Genomic DNA, 12356 nt, shown 5'->3' on the forward strand with positions numbered 1-12356 from the left:
CAATTATGTTTCATTATTTCAAGCAACACTGAAATAAATATTCTTGTACATGTCAAGAAATGAATTACAGATGAGTGTTATCAGGGAGCATGCATTCACTGAGCAGTGGTGTTCACTACACACTCTGATGACAACGTGTTTTTTTCTTGTTGTTGTTGTTGTTGTTTTGAGGCGGAGTTTTTCTCTTGTTACCCAGGCTGCAGTGCAATGGCGCGATCTCGGCTCACCACAACCTCCGCCTCCTGGGTTCAGGCAATTCTCCTGCCTCAGCCTCCTGAGTAGCTGGGACTACAGGCGCGAGCCACCATGCCCAGCTAATTTTTTGTATTTTTAGTAGAGACGGTGTTTCACCGTGTTGACCAGGATGGTCTCGATCTTTTGACCTCGTGATCCACCCACCTAGGCCTCCCAAAGTGCTGGGATTACAGGCTTCAGCCACCACGCCCAGCTGACAATATGTTTTAACCCCTAACTACAGCAAATGACTTGACAATGAGACGGACCACTTGAGGTTGGGAGTCTCTGGGACAGAAGAGGAATCACTGCTGCCCTCTGTTCAGTGATTCCTATGGGCCAAGCCCGGTACCCAGTGCTTTATCTCCTTGAATTCTCCCAAAAACCTTGTGAGGGAGCTATTAGTGTTACCTTAGGTGGAGAAACTGAGGCACAGAGAGGTTAGGCATCTCAGACCGGGTGCCGTGGCTCACGCCTGTAATCCCAGCACTTTGGGAGATCGAGGTAGGTGGATCACTTGAGGCCAGGAGTTCGAGACCAGCCCGGCCAACATGGTGAAACCCTATCTCTAATAAAAATACAAAAATTAGCCAGGCGTGGTGGTGCACACCTGTAATCTCAGCTACTCAAGAGGCTGAGGCAGGAGAATTGTGAGAACCCAAGAGGCAGAGGTTGCTGTGAGCAGAGATTGCGCCACTGCACTCCAGTCTAGGTGACAGAATGAGAATGAGACTTTGTCTAAAAAAAGAGAGAGAGAGGTTAGGTATCTTGACAAAGATCATACAATCATGGTTGAGCAAGAATTCGAATAAAATCTGGGTTTGTCTGATACAACTGCCCACGTTTCAGCCAGAGCAGAGAGCCCCTGCCATGATCCCACAGAGCTTTGGAAGCACAAAGGCAGGAAGGACTGGTCCCCATGGGGAGGTGCTCAGAGAGGGCTTCCTGGAGGAGGTAGCAGTGCCAACCAACCTAGAAAGATGAACATTGCAGAGGGCAGCAGTGGGAGGCATCTGGGAGGGAGACATTCAGACCAAGACTTGGAGGTTGGTAGACAGTGCTTGCCCCCGAGTCACTCACCCACTCCTTGACTCCTCCCTGCCATTGCCTGTATTTCTTCCCTCCAACTCCCCTCTGATCTCTGGAGTGCACCCTTCTCTTTTTACCTTCTTTCTCTTGAGTTCTCTCCTCTCTCTTCATTTCCCGATCATCCATGCATCTGTTCATTCATTGTTAATTCATCCACTCTAACAGAAAGGAACTGAGCACCAGCTCTGTGCCAGGGAATTGGAGCCGAGTGAGGCAGTCCCTAGAACTGGTGGTAAGTGTGTCCACCACACTCAACTCAACCCCTAAGAGGAGGCCCTGAGATCTGTCCTCTCCTTTTTTTTTTTTTTTTTTTTTGAGACGGAGTTTTGCTCTTGTTACCCAGGGTGGAGTGCAATGGCACGATCTGGGTTCACTGCAACCTCCGCCTCCTGGGTTCAGGCAATTCTCCTGCCTCAGCCTCCTGAGTAGTGGGATTGCAGGCATGCGCCATCATGCCCAGCTAACTTGTTGTATTTTTAGTAGAGACGGGGTTTCACCATATTGACCAGGATGGTCTCGATCTCTTGACCTCGTGATCCACCCGCCTCGGCCTCCCAAAGTGCTGGGATTACAGGCTTGAGCCACCGCGCCCAGCCTGTCCTCTCCTTTAGACGCACCTGGAGACAAACACTCTCACACCTGGCAACTGCCTAGAAAACAGCTGGAGACAGCCATGGCTCTCGGGTGCCCCTTGCTGGTAATTTGGGATGTTGCATCCTGGGCTGGAGGGTCCAAGTGTGACTCCGGGAAGGGGGCTGTCCTGGCTCCCCACTAACTCCCGGTGTACTGCAACTTCTGCCAGCTATTCCATTCTAGGGGCTTCTAAGAGTTCAGTTACCGTCATAAACGCTTAATGCCCTAGTCTTTTTGTTGATGTTGTTTGTTTTTTTGAGACCGAGTCTCACTCTGTTGCCTAATGCCCTAGCCTTTGTCAGGCCCAAGCCAAAGACCAGAGTAAGAAGCCATTACAGGCCGGGCGCGGCGGCTCACGCCTATAATCCCAGCACTTTGGGAGGCCGAGGCGGGTGGATCACAAGGTCAAGAGATCGAGACCATCCTGGTCAACAAGGTGAAACCCCATCTCTACTAAAAATACAAAAAAAATTAGCTGGGCATGGTGGTGCGCACCTGTAGTCCCAGCTACTCAGGAGGCTGAGGCAGGAGAATTGCTTGAACCCAGAAGGTGGAGGTTGTGGTGAGCCGAGATCATGCCATTGCACTCCAGCCTGGGTAACAACAGTGAAACTCTGTCTTAAAAAAAAAAAAAAAAAGAAGCCATTACAGATATATGTTTGTTCTACTGGGAAGGGGGACGGGGTGTGTGCTCTGGAATGCGTATGTGCATCATGGATGTGTGTGCTCCAGTGCTGTACGCGGGACGGGTGTGTACACAGTGGTGTCCAGGTGTCATTCTGAGTTTGTGCTTGTGTATCATTGTCCTGTGGTGAGTCGGCCTATGCAAACCACCACCAAAGCCCGAGGGACCTGAAAGGACAAAGAAAGGCTGACAACTCCGGCTTCTTGGAAAGAAAATGGGGACTGCAAACAGAAGTGAGGTCTCGAGCAAGATGGTGCCTCCCTGTACCTGTCTCCAGAAAATGTCCTGTCTTTCTTTTCTTTTCTTTTTTTTTTTTTGAGACAGAGTTTCACTCTTGTTGCCCAGGCTGGAGTGTAATTGCGTGATCTCGGCTCACTGCAACCTCCACCTCCTGGGTTCAAGTGATTCTTTTGCCTCAGCCTCCTGAGTAGCTGGGATTACAGGCATGCAACACCATGCCCAGCTATTTTTGTATTTTTAGTAGAGATGGGGCTTCCTGATGTTGCCCAGGCTGGTCTTGAACTCCTGACTTCAGGTGATCTGCCTGCCTCAGCCTCCCAAAGTGCTGGGATTATAGGCATGAGCCACAGCACCAGCAGAAAATACCCTTGCTATAGCAAGCTTTTAGGGTAAAGACATGTGCAGTTGGTCATGCCTCAGACATTCTGAAGCTCTTGACCGCAGGGGAGTCCAGATTAGCATTTTTATGAAGAATGATCCATGCTACGGTCATTGTCTTAAGAACTTGCTGCAGCGACCACTAACAGCTCAGGATTGTAGCTCCCAGTGAAAGCCCAGAGAACGAGACGACGCCACACTTTTAGACAAATTTTCGTCACTCACCGATCAGCCGATTCCCAGTGGAGGAGCCCCACGGGTCGCCAGCACGACTCTTGTGGCCGCCGCAGCGGTTTTGCCGGCGTCTCAGCGCAGCAGCTCTTCATGCAGAGCCAACGGGACTGCTTCCCCTACTGACCGGAGTTTGGAGCTCCGGGAAGTCAGAGCCGCTTGTTGCGGACTCAAGAGGGAAGCCAGACCAGAGATTCCCGGGCAGAAGAGCACCATCAGCCTTATCGCTGCTATTTAGGCTGCCACAGTGGGTTGCTCGGATCCCAACACTGGGAATCAATAAGTCGGACGTCGACTCAGAAAACTAATTAGAAAGGCGGTTCATCTACAATGAAGGGAAAAAAACAGCCTAAGAAGGCCGAGTATACTCAAAATCAGAACCCATCAGCAACGGAACAAGCCCTGATGGAAAAGGACTCATCAGCAACCGAACAAGCCCTGATGGAAAAGGACTCATCAGTAACGGAACAAGCCCTGATGGAAAAGGACTGTGTTCCATTATCTGAAGTAGGCTTTAAAAGGTGGATGGTAAGAAACTTCTGGGAGTTAAAGGAACTTGTTCTAACCCAATGTAAAGAAACTAAGAACTTGGAAAAAAGGTTAGATGAAATGTTGAAAAGAATAGACAATATAGAGAGGAATACAAATGAACTTATGGAGTTGAAAAATACAACACGAGAACTTAGTGAAGTATGTACAAGCTTAAACAGCCGAATGGATCAAGCAGAAGAAAGGGTATCAGAGGTCGAAGATCAACTTAATGAAACAAAACAACAAGACAAGAATAGAGAAAAAAGGATAAAAAGGAATGAGCAAAGTCTCCAAGCAATATGGGACTATGTGAAAAGACCTAATATACGCTTGACTGGTGTACCTGAATGTGACGGAGAGAATGAATTCAAGCTGGAAAATACTCTCCAGGACATTATCCAGGAAAATTTTCCTAATTTAGCAAAGCAGGACACTATTCAACCCCAGGCAATACAGAGAACACCACAAAGATATTCCTCAAGAAGACCAACCCCAAGGCACATAATCGTTAGATTCACCAAGATCGAAACGAAGGAGAAAATATTAAGGGCAGCCAGAGAGAAAGATCAAGTTACCCATAAAGGTAAGCCTATTAGGCTTACAGCAGATCTCTCAACGGAAACCCTACAAGCTAGAAGAGAGTGGGGGCCAATATTCAATATACTTAAAAAACAGAACTTTCAGCCCAGAATTTCATATCCTGCCAATTTAAGCTTTACATTTGAAGGAAAAATAAAATCTTTTAGGAACAAGCAAGTACTCAGAGATTTTAGTACCACCAGGCCTGCTTTACAAGAACTTCTAAAAGAAGCACTATACACAGAAAGGAACAACCAGTATGACCCTTTCTAAAAATACACCAAAAAGTAAAGAGCATTAACATAAAGAAGAATTTTTATCAACAAAAGGACAAAATAGCCAGTTAATAGCAAATGGCAGCAACCCTAAATTTAAATCGACCAAATCTCCCAATCAAAAGATACAGACAAAATCTAACGGTATATCCAAAGATATACATAGACTCAAAATAAAGGGTTGGAAAAAAAAACGTACCAACCAAATGGAGAGCAAAAATAAATAAATAAAAAGCAGGAGTTGCAATTTTCACATTTGACAAAATAGATTTCAAAGCTACAAGGATACAAGGATAAAAGGATTAATGTAATAATAAGAGATCTTAACACCCAGATACATAAGACCCATAATGAGATTTAGATTCAATGAGACAGAAAATTGATAACGATATCCGGGACTGGAACTAAGATCCAGAACAAATAAACTCAATAGAGCTCTCCATTTTAAACACACAAAATATACATTATCCACAAAATCTAACCATATATCTAAAGATATACAAAGACTCAAAACAAGAGGATGGAAAAAAACTCACCAACCAAATGGAGAGCAAAAATAAATAAATAAAAAGCAGGAGTTGCAATTCTCACACTTAATAAAATAGATTTCAAAGCTACAAGGATGCAAGGGTAAAAGGATTAATGCAACAATAAGAGATCTTAACACCCAGATACATAAGACACATAATGAGATTTAGATTCAACGAGACAACAAATTGATAACGATATCCAGGACAAAAAAAAAGAACTTGCTGCAGAATTTAAGAACTTGCTGGCCAGGCATGGTGACTTACACCTATAATCCCAGCACTTTGGGAGACTGAGGTGGGCAGGTCACCTGAGGTCAGGAAGTCGAGGCCAGCCTGGCCAACATGAAGAAACCACGTCTCTACTAAAAATACAAAAATTAGTTGGGTGTGGTGGTGGGCGCCTATAATTCCAGCTACTCGGTAAGCTTCAGCTGGTGAATCACTTAAACTTGGGAGGCAGAGTTTGCAGTGAGCTGAGATCGTGCCACTGCACTCCAGCTCGTGTGACAGAGTGACACTCCCTCTCAAGAAATAAAATAATAAAATCAACTGCATCTTCAAACTAGCAAGACACATTCCTTGCCAGTCATGACTCATGGTCACGGGATGCTTCTGGCTAAGGAAGCGGTTTAGTAATGCCTGCAAGGGCAAACCCTTAGGATGGCAGGATGTTTAGATGTGGTGACACCACAAAACAATATCTGCTTTTAAGGTATAGTCATGCTTTGATGTATTCCCACACTAAAATACCATGGATAATTTTCTTTAAATCAATGAAGCACTAAATTTTCTTTAAAAAATAATTATTGTATTTATGGCTAGGCACTGTGGCTCATGCTGTAATCCCAGCATTTTGGGAGGCTGAGGCAGATGGATCATCGAGGCCAGGAGTTCAAGACCAGCCTGGCCAACATGGTGAAATCCCATCTCTAATAAAAATACAAAAAATTAGCTGAGCTTGGTGGCGCATGCCTGTAGTCCCTCGGGTGGCTGAGGTGAAAGAATCGCTTGAATCCGGGATGCAGAGGTTGCAGTGAGCTGAGATTGTACCACTGCTCTCCAACCTGCACAGGAGAAAGGGCCCTGTCTCAAAAAAAAAAATCATATTTTAAATTTATATATATATATATATATATATATATATATATATATATATTTTTTTTTTTTTTTTGAGATGAAGTCACTCTGTTGCCCAGGCTGGAGTGCAGTAGCACAATCTTGGCTCACTGCAACCTCTGCCTCCCAGGTTCAAGCAATTCTCCTGCCTCAGCCTCCCGAGTAGCTGGGATCACAGGCACGCACCACCATGCCCAGCTAATTTTTTGTATTTTTAGTAGAGACAGGGTTTCACCATGTTGACCAGGATGATCTCGATCTCTTGACCTCGTGATCCACCCGCCTCAGCCTCCCAAAGTGCTGGGATTACAGGTGTGAGCCACTGCACCCGGCCCACTTTTATTTTTATTTACTTATTTATTTTGTTGTTTGTAATTCAGTCTCCGTAGAGACTGTCAAAAATTGCCAATGCCGACTATTTTTCAAGTCATCATGGTGGGGTATTGGGAAAAGTTTTCAGTTAGCCATAATTATGCCTTGGATAAACCTCATTGGCCATGATACTGCCACTGCTCAAAGCTTGTTTTTATTTTTTATTTTATTTTTCTAGACAGTCTCGCTCTGTCGTCCAGGCTGGAGTACAGTGCCCCCTTAATGGCTCACTGCAGCCTCGACCTCCCAGGCTCAAGTGATCCTGCCACCTCAACCTCCCAAGTAGCTCTACCCCCAACTAATTTTTGCATTTTTTTTTTTTGTAGAGATGGGGTTTCACCCTGTTGCCCAGGCTGGTCTTGAACTCGTAGGCTCAAGTGATCCACCTACCTCAGCCTCCTTAAGTTCTGGCATTACAGACGTGAGCCACTGCACCTGGACTCAGATTTTGTCTTTCTTGCTTCCCTTGACCTCAGCCCATCTGCTCCTCTACTGCCCCCAGCCTGGTTACCTGGACAACCTCTGCAAAACCCACTCTAGCCCCCGGATGACGTTCTGGCTCCTCTTCAAACTGTTTCCCACTCAGCAGCCAGAGATACGCTTCAAGATATAAGCTGGGTCATGTTCTCCTGTGGAAAACCCTTCACAGGCCGCCTGTGGTCCTGCCTGCCTTCCCTGCAGGAATCTCCAGCCGCATTCCCCCCACTCCCATCCCATAGGAGCTCCAGCCCTTAGATTTATTCCTCGCTGTATGTGGCGGTGGGGGGGCGGGGGGGGCCGGGGCAGGCTGGATTTCCCATGCACCGATGACAGCAGGCTTCCCATGGAAGATTGGAAGACAAGCAGAGAGAGAAACCCCCTCCTGTCCTCCAGAAGGTACTTCTCTCCCTATGTACTTCCTCCACAGCTCCCACCAGACATGCCTGGGCTGGGCCCAGCTTTGGTGAGGTGACTTTTGCTCCTGGGCTCCAGCTGCCAGCATCTCTTCTCTTTGTCCCATCATCCAGGGAGGGAGCTGTGCTCATCTCTGTGTTCCCACGTCTTCCCTGCTGCTTTCTCTGCACCTCCCTCACCTAGGCAGCCAATTCCCCAGATTAAATTCCCTGTACTTCAAATACTTGAGATTTCTGTTTTCTGGTTTGACTCTGACTTACACAGGCAGCCTTCCAGCCTGAGGAGGAAGCCAGCAGCCTGTGTGAGGCAGAGCCAGGGGAATGGCGGAAATCCTAAGCCTGAGCCGTGGTGGACCTCACTTCGGCTCCCCTGCCTCTCCATTTAAAGTCAAATCCTGTGAGATTGTCAATTTTCTATTTGTGGCTGGGCGTGGTGGCTCACATCTGTAATCCCAGCACTTTGGGAGGCTGAGTCAGGCGGATGGCTTGAGCTCAATAGTTCAAGACCAGTCTGGGCAACATGGCGAAACCTCATCTCTACGAAAAATATTTTGAAATTAGTGGAGCATGGTGGTTGTGTCTGTAGTCCCAGCTGCTCTGGAAGCTGAGGTGGGAGGATCACCTGAGTCAGGAAGATTGAGGCTGCAGTAAGCTCTCATCATGCCACTGTACCCAAGCATAGGTGACGAAGTGAGACCTGTCTCCAAAAAAAAAAAAATCCTAATTGTTTCACTCAGGCTGGGTGTCCTAATGTTTGCATCTGAAAACATTTGTATTTTGTGGTGGAGACCTGTAGCTGTGCCCAATATTGGCTCTCCTTTTCTTTTCCTTTTATTACTATTATTTTTTGAGATGGAGTCTCACTCTGTTACCCAGGCTGGAGTGCAATGGCACGACCTACTGCAACTTCCACCTCCCAGGTTCAAACAATTCTTCTGCCCCAGCCTCTTGAGTAGCTGGAACTACAGGTGTTTACCACCACACCTGGCTAATTTGTGTATTTTTAATAGAGATGGAGTTTCACCATGTTAGCTAGGCTGGTCTCTAACTCCTGACCTCATGATCCGCCTACCTCGGCCTCCCAAAGTGCTGAGATTACAGTCATGAGCCACCGCACCCAGCTCAATAAGAGGACTTTTATTATGTTCAGGGGCTGTGCAGAATGGAAACCACACTTTCCTGTCTCTCAGGTTCTGGCTGTGGCAGAAGAGAGGCGTGCAAATTTCAGGTTGACCATGTAAAGGTGAAGCTTGCCCTTTCCCTTTTTTCATCTGGAATGTGGTTGGCCTGGAGAAGCCAGCGCATGCTCTATCATTAGGTTGGTGCAAAAGCATAATTGCAGTTTTTGCCATCACTTTTAATAGCAGGGAAACTGGAACAAAGTATCACAAACTGGGTGGCTTAAACAACAGAAATTGATTGTCTCACAATCCCAGAGGCCAGAAGAAGCAAGTCAGGGTATAAGCAGCTTGTTTCCTTCCGAGCGAAGGTTCTTTTCCCTCACGTTGGCTTGTAGATGACCACCTTCCCTCTATGAGGTTTCTCTGTGTCCCAGACTCATGGCCGGGCATGGTGGCTCAGCCTGTAATCCCAGCACTTTGGGAGGCTGAGGTGGACAGATCACCTGAGGTCAGGAGTTCAAGAGCAGCCTGTCGAACATGGGGAAACCAGGTCTCTACAGAAATACAGAAATTAGCCGGGCATGGTGGCTCATGCCTATAGTCCCAGCTACTGGGGAGGTTGAGGCACAAAAATCGCTCGAACCTGGGAGGTGAAGGCTGCAGTGAGCTGAGATTGTGCCACTGCACTCCAGCCTGAGCCACAGAGCTAGGTAAAATGAGACTGAGACCTACTGGGCTGCATTCCCAGACAGTTAAGATTAAGGCATTCTAAGTCACAGGATGAGATAGGAGGTCAGCACAAGATACAGGTCATAAAGACCTTACTGATTGCAATGAAGAAGCCGGTCAAACCTACCAAAACCAAGATGGCCACGAGAGTGACCTCTGGTCATCCTCACTGCTACACTCCCACCAGCGCCAGGACAATTTACAAATGCCATGGCAACGTCAGGAAGTTATCCTACGTGGTCTAAAAGGGGGAGGCATGAATAATCCACCCATTGTTTAGCATATCATTAAGAAATTACCATAAAAATGGGCATGTCTACGGAGTAGCCATTTTTTATTACTTTACTTTCTTTTTTTTTTTTTTGAGATGGAGTTTTGCTCTTGTTGCCCAGGCTGGAGTGCAATGGTGCAATCCTGGTTCACTGCAACTTCTGCCTCCTGGGTTCAAGATTCTCCTGCCTCAGTCTCCCAAGTAGCTGGGATTGCAGGCATGCGCCACCATGCCCAGCTAATTTTTTGTATTTTTAATAGAGGTGGGGTTTCTCCATGTTGGTCAGGCTGGTCTCAAACTCCTGACCTCAGGTGATCCACCCACCTCAACCTCCCAAAGTGCTGAGATTACAGGCATGAGCTACCGTGCCTGGCTATTCCTTTACTTTCTTTTTTTTTTTACTTCGTTTAACCCCGCCCCTCCTCCTTTACTTTCTTGATAAACTTGCTTTCACTTTACAAACTTGCCCTGAATTCTTTAATGCACAAGATCCAAGAATCCTCCCTTGGCGTCTGGACTGGGACCCCTTTCCTGTGACACAGGGAAAAGGGCTGTACATGTCCCCACTGCTATTGCCCAACAACCTCCTTGTGTCCCAGCTGGGGCGATGCCTTCCCTGGGACAAGAGATACCAGTGTACTGTCCTAGCCTTGGGTTCCTGTGGTGGCTTCTTTGTACGACAAGTGGGGCACCTGCAGGGCCTCCTTCCCCATCCCTGACACAGCTGTCCAGTCAGAGATAGGCAGGCCTGGTAGCTGGAGAATGTTGACCTGTAATCATCAAAGAGATCAGAGTCCAGTTTTAAAGAGTTTATCCAAGCAAAATTCTGGGAATAGCCATCCAGAAACATGGGCTCCAGAGAAAAGGAGTCAGTGCTCCAAAATTAAAAGTTAAGGTCTTGGAACCGGGGCGGGAGGTGGTGTGAAACTGAAGACCCAGCTATTCAGGAGGCTGAGGTGGGAGGACAGCATGAACCCAAGAGTTGGAGACTGCTCTGAGCTATCATCACACCACTGCACTCCAGCCTAGGCTACAGAGTGAGATACTGTCTCTCTTAAAAAAAAAAAAAATGGCCAGGCACTGTGACTTAGGCCTGTAATCCCAGCACTTCGGGAGGCTGAGGTGGGCAGATCACCTGAGGTCAGCGGGGTTTGAGACTAATATGGAGAATCCCATCTCTACTAAAAATACAAAATTAGCCGGGTGTGGTGGCGCATCCCACCGAGTAGCTGTGTAATCCCAGCTACTCTGGAAACTGAGGAAGGAGAATCGCTTGAACCAGGGAGGTGGAGGTTGCGGTGAGCTGACATGGTGCCACTGCACTCCAGGCTGGGCAACAAGAGCAAAACACCATCTCAAAAAAAAAATAATTAAGATCTTGCTTACTAGGTGGTAAACAAAGAAATTTAGTGGGACTATAACATTTTCTACAGCAGGCTGGTTTATGAGTTACAGTGTAGCTGGTTACAATTTTCCTTCTTTTCCATACAGTTTTTTTCCTTTCCAATTTGTGTATTTAACATTCTATCTTAGATCATGGGATAGTCGGAAGTCTCTGTGTGATAGAGAAAAGAAGGAAGTTAATCTATAATGAAGATTGACAGTTAAAAGGGAAAGTCTGCCCTGCCACCCTTTAGTCATTTACAACATTTCCCAAATAATGTGGATAAGGAAAAGCTGATCCATAACAGAAACGCAAGTTATGGCTGCCTGATTACATGACTCAGCTCCCATAATCTCATTCCCTTAAGTCTATGGTATTTTAAAGTTCCAACAGCTTAGAGTTTGAATTACTTATTTTCACAGAAACTACAGGTCAATAAGGCACCAGAGTCCTGGACTTAAGACCACTATGTGTGATCCACCATAAACATTGGCATATTAAAGGCCCTGAGAAGTCCTGCAGGAAATTACAACTTGAACTTTGTTTTACCTCGTATTTCCTAATCCCATCTGACCTTTAGTACTTTACTGAGTGCCCACTGGGTTACCTTCTGAAAGCTGAGGCCATAGCAGTGAAACAAAGCACATAAAACCCCCTGCCCCATGGGGGCTCCATCACTTCTAGTGGGCCCTTTTATCATCAAACATCTATTAATATCCTCTAGAATGCTACCCATCAGGACACCATCCAGATACTGCTGCGCTTTTCGGGGCCACACAGAGGGGACACCCTTCAGGTGCACCATGTATGAATGTCAGGGCCAACTGTGCTTTCAGGGCAGGAAGAGGAGGGCATTTGAAGAATCCTCTGCTTCCTTCGTTCATTTATTGCCTCCTTTAATAAATGCTGTTGAAAACCTACCGTGTGCCAAGCTCCCTTCTAGGCACCGGGAATCTGACTATAAATAAGATCAAGTTTTGACCCCCAAAGAGCTTCTCATCGGGTGGGAGCTAGTTTCCACTAGAAATAATGGAACTCCCCTAGTCCCAATAAAAAGGCTCACCA

At 46.6% G+C, this 12356-nt stretch overlaps 1 non-coding gene across 1 annotated transcript; it reads right to left on the bottom strand.

Annotated features, from left to right (window-relative positions):
- Nucleotides 1–6901: 6901 nt before the first annotated feature.
- LOC118143284 (U4 spliceosomal RNA) lies at nucleotides 6902–7042 on the bottom strand. Its single transcript, XR_004727521.1, has one exon. It is a non-coding gene; the product is annotated as a U4 spliceosomal RNA (small nuclear RNA).
- Between the last annotated feature and the right edge of the window lie 5314 nt (nucleotides 7043–12356).

This window comes from Callithrix jacchus, chromosome 7 (genome assembly GCF_049354715.1).
Source record: "Callithrix jacchus isolate 240 chromosome 7, calJac240_pri, whole genome shotgun sequence".
Lineage (NCBI taxonomy): Eukaryota > Metazoa > Chordata > Mammalia > Primates > Cebidae > Callithrix > Callithrix jacchus.